We start from the raw sequence: 8,094 nt of genomic DNA on the forward strand, positions 1-8,094 counted from the left end.
CAGTGTGACTTGGGCCCGCCCTCTGTGCACTTAACTGCTCGTTTGCATATGGATTAGGCCGAATGCACGGCCGTGAGCGGTCCGTGGAACCACGGGCTGAATTCCTGCTGAGAGCAGGAGCGCACGGCGTCATTGGTTGCTGCCGCCACAGTACAGTAATACACTGGTATGATCTATACCAGTGTATTACTGTATTGCGGCGGCAGCAGGGAGCGCACGGCGTCCTTCTCCAGTATGAAGCAACAGATCGCTAAGTGAAGGGTATCATTACAGCTGAGCTAGCCCTTCAAGGCATTGTGTCTGGTTTATCAGTGAATTTGCTCCCTTTAATCTTAAAGGGGTTATCCAAGTTGTATAATGCGCCCCCATATGCCCGGGCCTCTCACAGAGGTTGTACTTACCTTGCTCCCCGGCACCCGGTTCGCTTCCCATACCGGCATGGCCCCGTTGCGCAGATGAAAACAATCGGCATTAGTTGTTGTACTTGCTTCCGGATGTCTGCGATTTTCACGCAACCCCATTCATTTCTATGGGGCCTGCGTTACGTGAAAAACGCACAAAGAGAAGCATGCTGCGATTTTCACGCAACGCACAAGTGATGCGTGAAAATCGCCGCTCGTGTGCACAGCCCCATAGAAATGAATGAGTCAGGATTCACTGCGGGTGCAATGCATTCAACTCACGCATCGCATCCGTACAGAATACTCGCCCGTGTGAAAGGGGCCTTAGAATATTAAGTATATTACAAACTTTCTCCTAAAAGTGTGTTCTCTGTAATTAAGGTGGGTTCTGGAAAAATCCTTTAAGGGCCTAATTTGGTAATAAAAGACAGCGTGAACACAATGCATTAAAATAAGACAAACACAGTATCACATCTATATTCTGTAAAGGTCTGAAAGGGAATGTTGAAACATTCATCCTATCACCATGGACGGTACGTATCATCTAGAATATTCATGTGGCTTCTCTATACCTATAAGAGGTGTAAGTAACAGATATATCCCATAAGGGAATTAAGTGCATTAGGCCGTGAAATTAAATTTTTCAGGGCAGGACTGATGCAGTGCGACATGCCACCAAAAAAATCATGTAATAATCATACCAGGGGCTACAGTAGCATAGGAACATCTGAAGAACGGATGACGTAGGGCTGAATAATAGGAAACTCAGAGGAGAGGGATAGGGAGAGAGCAGTGGTGTAACATGGGGGGCAGAGGGGCGGTTGCCCCAGGAGCCAAACTGCAAGGGGTCTGCCGGCTACAAACTGGATGTTAGACATCCCGCCATCACTACTCAATGAATGATTCACTGAATGGCGCTGGCGGTGTGCCACTATCTCAAGGCTTAAAGGGAACCTGTCGTCAACTCTATGCTGCCCATAATAACAGCAGAATAAAGTAGAGACAGGTGAGTGGATTTCATTGGTCTGTCATTTAAAGGTTAAAAGTAAGTGGTTGCCGAGAACCAACATCACAATCATTGCAGCCCAGGCCTGGAAAAGAGTCACGGCCACCTGAGAAGAGTCCTGGTTATTCATAGATTCCTGCTCTCCTGCCACCTGCTGATGACTGACTGTCTTCTACCTAGTTTTCTCCCTTTGTCTCTAGGAGAGAACCAGTGGCGTACATATAGGGGTCGCAGGGGTCGCACTTGCGACCGGGCCCGGCACCCCAGGGGGGGGGGCGGCCGCCTGCGGACCCCTGGCCCCTGCTGCAGCTGTGTCCGATTCACATATTCAATCACATTTAAGTTATCCGCCCGCCCTCCTCTTTCCCTCCTCCTTCCCTCCTCCCTGTGGCCGGCGCCAGGCCCGGGCCCCGTGAACTCCCGCGAGACCTGTGTGAACTCCTGTGCAGGTCTCGCGGTAACTCAGAGAGGACGTCAGAATTCGAGAAGCGGACTGCCGAGGCGCCGACTGGAAGAACAGAAGAAGAACTGAAGTTCCCCTGCCCTGCCAGCCGGTAACTCGACTGTAAGTAAAAGCCGGGGGGGGGGAGCGGGAGCGTACCGGACCCGACCGGACCCTGGGCTGGCCTGGCACTCGTTGTCTCTCTGGGGCACAGGGCACACTAAGCCCCCGGCATCCCCCCTGGCAGATGACCGGGGGGGGGGGGGGGTTGAGCTGCCTGGCAGGAAAAGCCAGCCTCAGGCTGTGCCCCTGACTTGAGTAGTGAGGGCCCCTGGGGGCCCTGGCCTACCATGACCCCAAAAGTGGCTGATGGGGGGGTCTTTGGGCTGATCTGAGGTCTGATGGGGGCTGACTGGGGGTCTGGGCTGATCTGAGGTCTCATGGGGACTGACTGGGGTCTCTGGGCTGATCTGAGGTCTGATGGGGGCTGACTGGGGGTCTGGGCTGATCTGAGGTCTCATGGGGGCTGACTGGGGTCTCTGGGCTGATTTGAGGTCTGATGGGGGCTGACTGGGGGTCTGGGCTGATCTGAGGTCTCATGGGGGCTGACTGGGGGTCTTTGGGCTGATCTGAGGTCTCATGGGGGCTTACTGGGGGTCTTTGGGCTGATCTGAGGTCTCATGGGGGCTGACTGGGGGTCTTTGGGCTGATCTGAGGTCTCATGGGGGCTGACTGGGGGTCTGGGCTGATCTGAGGTCTCATGGGGGCTGACTGGGGGTCTTTGGGCTTATCTGAGGTCTCATGGGGGCTGACTGTGGGGTCTTTGGGCTGATCTGAGGTCTCATGGGGGCTGACTGGGGGTCTTTGGGCTGATCTGAGGTCTCATGGGGGCTGACTGGGGGTCTTTGGGCTGATCTGAGGTCTCATGGGGCTGACTGGGGGTCTGATGGGGGTAGGAAACTAAGATGTCTGTCTGTCAAGCTCTGCAGAGATGAGAGATGGCTGAAAGAAATCATCATGGTGGTCTGGTCTGAATGGAGAAGATGAAGAAAGAGAACATCTACATCAACGGAGACGTCACTGGATGTAAGAGGTATGGGCGCGATATATAGGTAGGGCTGTGCGTAGGTGTGGCTTGAGGGTGGGCAACTGGGTGGGGACACTAAGGGGGCAGGGACACTGGGGGAGGCGGGGACACGGGGGGCGGGGGCCCTTGGATCAGTTTCGCACAGGGGCCCCATGGATTGTGTGTATGCCACTGGAGAGAACTGCCAATCATCAGCAGATGGTCGAGAGAGCAGGAGATTATAATAACCAGGACTCTTCTCAGCTAGATGTGACTCTTTTCCAGGCCTGAGCTGCAATGATTATGATGCTGGTTCTCAGCAACCGCTTACTTTTAGCTCATGAGTGACACACCGCTGGAATCAGCATTTCTGTCACTAATTTATGCTGCCCTCAGTGAGGTCAGTATATAGTTGATGACAGGTTCCCTTTAAACCAGGCTCAGAGGAAAAGCGCGATCACACAGTCTCCAAGCTCCGGTAAGGGACCTATATAGGGATTGTGACAGACTTAATAATGGAGGGTTATTACTGTGGGGGCTTAAGTGCAGCAGCAAGTAGTGCTAGTAAAATCCCTATGGGCCTGCCATGCAGACGGCACTTAGGCCCCCACAGTAAGGGCTGTTTCACATGAGCGAGTACATTGCAGGAATTGCGCTCCGTGTGTGAGCGTCATCCTCCGTTCTGGACTTGCAGGAGAGCAGGGCATTATCATGATTTATAATGCTGTGTGCCTCTACTTGACCTTACTTTATGGGGTATCTGTTCTTTTGAGATGTGGGGGCCATTGCGGTAGGACCCCCACTGATCTAATAGTTATCCCCTATCCTGTGTATAGTGGATAACTTTTAACAACCAGAATACCCCTTTAAGCCATTCCGAATCACCATTTAGGCTCCATGCCCCCTGGCCGCTGGGAATTTTACTAGTAATATTTTCAGTAGAGCTAGTCAGGTGCATGAAGCCCCCACCAGGTGATGGTGGAATATCCAGTAGCGTGCCCAGGGTGTTTGGCACCCGGGGCAGGTCCTTTCTCTGGCACCGACCCCCCCCCCCCAATACTTGACCACATACCTCTTACATCCAGGGACATCTCCTGTCATGTAGACCTTCTCTTTCCTCTTCTCCTCCGTTAGACCACCATGAGAAATTATTTCAGCCGCATCTCGTCTCTACATAGTTTGTAACACAGACACGTTAGATTTCTCAAAGTTTGCATCAACCTCCCTATCCTGGTGCCCCCACAGTGTCATCCTGCTGCCATCCTCAATACTGTGCCCGTTGTGCCCCCTAATGCCCCAGGTACTATACTGCTGAAAAAATAGTGACATAATTGGGGTCATTTATCAAACTGGTGTAAAGTAGAACTGGATATCAAAAAGAGCCGTCAAATATGAAAGGAGGAATCTGATTGGTTGCTATGGGCAACTAAGCCAGTTCTACTTTACACCAGTTTGAATAAATTACCCCAAATGTCCCTCAGAGGTCTGATATCATGGGGCCTTGGGGTCTGTCACATCATGGGGGGCCTGAAATAAGCATATGGGGGTGCCTGACTCTGGGGGTCCGACTCCTGACTGAGCAAGGGAAGGCCTGAATGAGCATATGTGGGGGCTGAACAACTGACATATGGGGGTGCTGAATAAATAAAAACCTGATATTGGGGGGCTGAGAAACTGACATATGGGGGCTGAATAAATAAATAACTGATATTGGGGGGGCTGAGCAACTGACATATGGGGGGGGCTGAATAAATAAACAACTGATATTGGGGGGTCCTCCTGAGTAACTGATATGGGGAGGGTGTCCTGGGCAACTGGCATATGGGGGGGTCTGAGCAACTGATATAGGGGCGTGAATGGGCATCTGATAGGGGGGGGGGGGTCCTGAGCAACAGATATGGGGGTCTATCTGAGCAAGTGACATATGGGGGGGGGGCTGCCTATTTTATATACTGTAATATGAAAAATAACTGTTTTATATACTGGCAGACATGGGGGCACTATGGAGGGGGAGGAGCACTATGGGGGGCCCTTTCTTGTATACTATCACACATGGGGGGCACTATGGAGTAGGGGGAGCACTATGGGGGCATCTACTGGGGACCCTATCTTATATACTGGCACACATGGGGGGCACTATGGAGAAGGGAGGAGCACTATGGGGGGCCCTTTCTTGTATACTATCACACATGGGGGGCACTATGGAGTAGGGGGAGCACTATGGGGGCATCTACTGGGGACCCTATCTTATATACTGGCACACATAGGGGCACTATGGAGGGGGAGTAGCACTATGGGGGGCCCTTTCTTGTATACTATCACACATGGGGGGCACTATGGAGTAGGGGGAGCACTATGGGGGCATCTACTGGGGACCCTATCTTATATACTGGCACACATGGGGGCACTATGGAGGGGGAGGAGCACTATGGGGGACCCTTTCTTCTATACTATCACACATGGGGGACACTATGGAGTAGGGGGAGCACTATAGGGGCATCTACTGGGGACCCTATCTTATATACTGGCACACATGGGGGGCACTATGGAGAAGGGAGGAGAGGAGCACTATTGGGGTCATTATATAGGGAAATTATACTGGCACACATTATGGGGGCATTTTTTTCTGGCACATTGTCAGGCACCATGGGGATAAGGGGAGCCGCACTATTGGGGCACGATATAGGAGTACTTTATACTGGTGGAAATTATAGGGCACTATGGGGACCTTGTCTCAACTGGGGGCACTAAAAGGTTGGCACACATTATGAGGGTAATATGGGGAGATTGGCTCTACAGGGGGCACGAAGGAGGTATTTTTTATACTGCCACACAACAGGGCACTTTTATTTTTACTGTAACACATTATAAAGAGAATTATCACTACCGGGGGCATTATGGTGGGCTTTATTACAGTTGAGGGACTATGAGGAACTTGAATACTAGTATGAGCACTATGGGAGCATTATTACTTCTGGGACACAGTGGGGAAATTATTACTGTAGGGGCACTATTATTACTATGTGCTGTCTGGTCGATAATAATTTCTATTGGTGGGACTTTGGGGAGTACTGTTACTGTGGGGGCACCCTGGCACAGTATCAGTTTAGCACAATTATTTTTGGGTAACATTATGTTTACACTATTAGTGTCAGGGACTCTGTTTCCTGGGCACAGTTATTTTTTAGGACACTGTGTGCCAATAATTAATGAAGGGGAACTATCTGTGTGTAACCTGTATAGGGAGCACAGTGGGCACAGTATTGGGGGTGGCAGGATGGGGTGTTCAGAAGGTGGGAGGATGATGGAAAAGTAGGAAACTAAGATGTCTGTCTTTCAAACTCTGCAGAGAGAAGAGATGGCTGAAAAATCATCATGGCGGTCTGGTTTGAAAGGAGAAGATGAGGACAGAGAACATCTACATCAAAGGAGACGTCACTGGATGTACGAGGTATGTGGTGCTGTATTAGGCTACTTTCACATCTGTGTTAGTGATTCTGGCAGAGGACAGCCTGCTGGAATTCACTGGATCCGGCACTGCTGAATGCAGACAGAATGCCCTCCAGCCCCATTGACTATAATGGGGTACGGCAGAGATCCGGCCAAAATCTGGGAAAAAATGCAGAGAATCAGCGGGACCGCATGCTGCGGTTTGTGTCCGGCCGATTCCTTGCATTTTCAGCCGGATCAGGTGGCCGGAGCATAGTGTCGCAGATGTGAAAGTAGCCTTACCCTGTATGTTTTGTATTGCTCTAAGTAATGTTAGGACGGAATAGGTTACGTTGCGAATTTGGCTTGGGGGGGGGGGGCGGGGGGGGCAGGCACATTCTTTGCACAGGGGCCCTCTGCTGTCTGTGTCCGCCCCTGATGTCCCTATAGTGTCTACAGCAGCTATAATGTCCCCTAGAGTGTCCCCAGTAATCATAACACCCTATACTGTGCTCCAGGTAATAATTCCTGTATAGTGTCCCCAGAAATAATAGAATTGCCCCTACAGTGCTTCCCCAATAACAACGCCCCCACACTTCCCCCATACAGTAATTTCCCCCACACTGCCCCCACACAGTAATTTCCCCCATATTGCCCCCACACAGTAATATCCTCCACACTGCCCCCACACAGTAATATCCTCCACACTGCCCCCACACAGGAATTTCCCCCACACTGCCCCTACATAGTAATTTCCACCACACTGCCCCCACACAGTAGTTACCCCCACACTAGTTTCCCCCACACAGTAATTTCCTCCACACTGCCCCCCAGAGTAGTGTCCCCCACACTGCCCCCACACAGGAATTTCCTCCACACTGCCCCCCACAGTAGTGTCCCCCACACTGCCCCCACACAGGAATTTCCCCCCCACAGTAAATTCCCCCACACTGCCCCCACACAGTAATTTCCCCCACACTGCTCCATACAGTAATTTCCCCCACAATACCCCCATACAGTAGTTTCCCCCACACAGTAATTTCCCTCACACTGCCCCCATACAGTAATTTCCCCCACACTACCCCCATACAGTAGTTTCCCGCACACAGTAATTTCCCCCATACAGTAATTTCCCCCACATAGTAATTTCCCTCACACTGCCCCCATACAGTAATTTCCTCCACACTACCCCATACAGTAGTTTCCCTCACACAGTAATTTCCCCCACACTACCCCATACAGTAGTTTCCCCCACACAGTAATATCCCCCACACAGTAATTTCCCCCATACTTCCCCCCACTGCCCCAACAGTAATTTCCCCCACACTGCCCCAAAACAGTAGTGTCCCCCACACAGTAGTTCCCCCACACAGTAGTTCCCCCCTCACTGCCCCCCACACAGTAGTTTCCCCCACATTGCCCATATAGTAATTTCCCCCCCACATAGTAATCCCTCCCATAATTATTGTGCCCACACAGTAATCCCTCCCATGATAATTTGCCCCCACACAGTATCCCACCATATTTCCCCCCCTCATGTCCTCCTGTGTGCACCCCCTCATGCCCCCCAAAAGTTGGCACATAAAATAAAAATAAAAAGCTACTTACCTGCGCTTGCCCGCAGAGTCACAGCGTGCTGCTGACGTCGTCGCCTGCGCCAGGATTTCACTACCGCATGGGCCTTAGGCCTACAGCCTATGGCGGTGATCAGCGGCGGGGCAGGGAACTATGCGCTCCGCTCCCGTGCCCC

This window comes from Bufo gargarizans, chromosome 3, assembly GCF_014858855.1.
Source record: "Bufo gargarizans isolate SCDJY-AF-19 chromosome 3, ASM1485885v1, whole genome shotgun sequence".
In the NCBI taxonomy this organism is placed as follows: domain Eukaryota; kingdom Metazoa; phylum Chordata; class Amphibia; order Anura; family Bufonidae; genus Bufo; species Bufo gargarizans.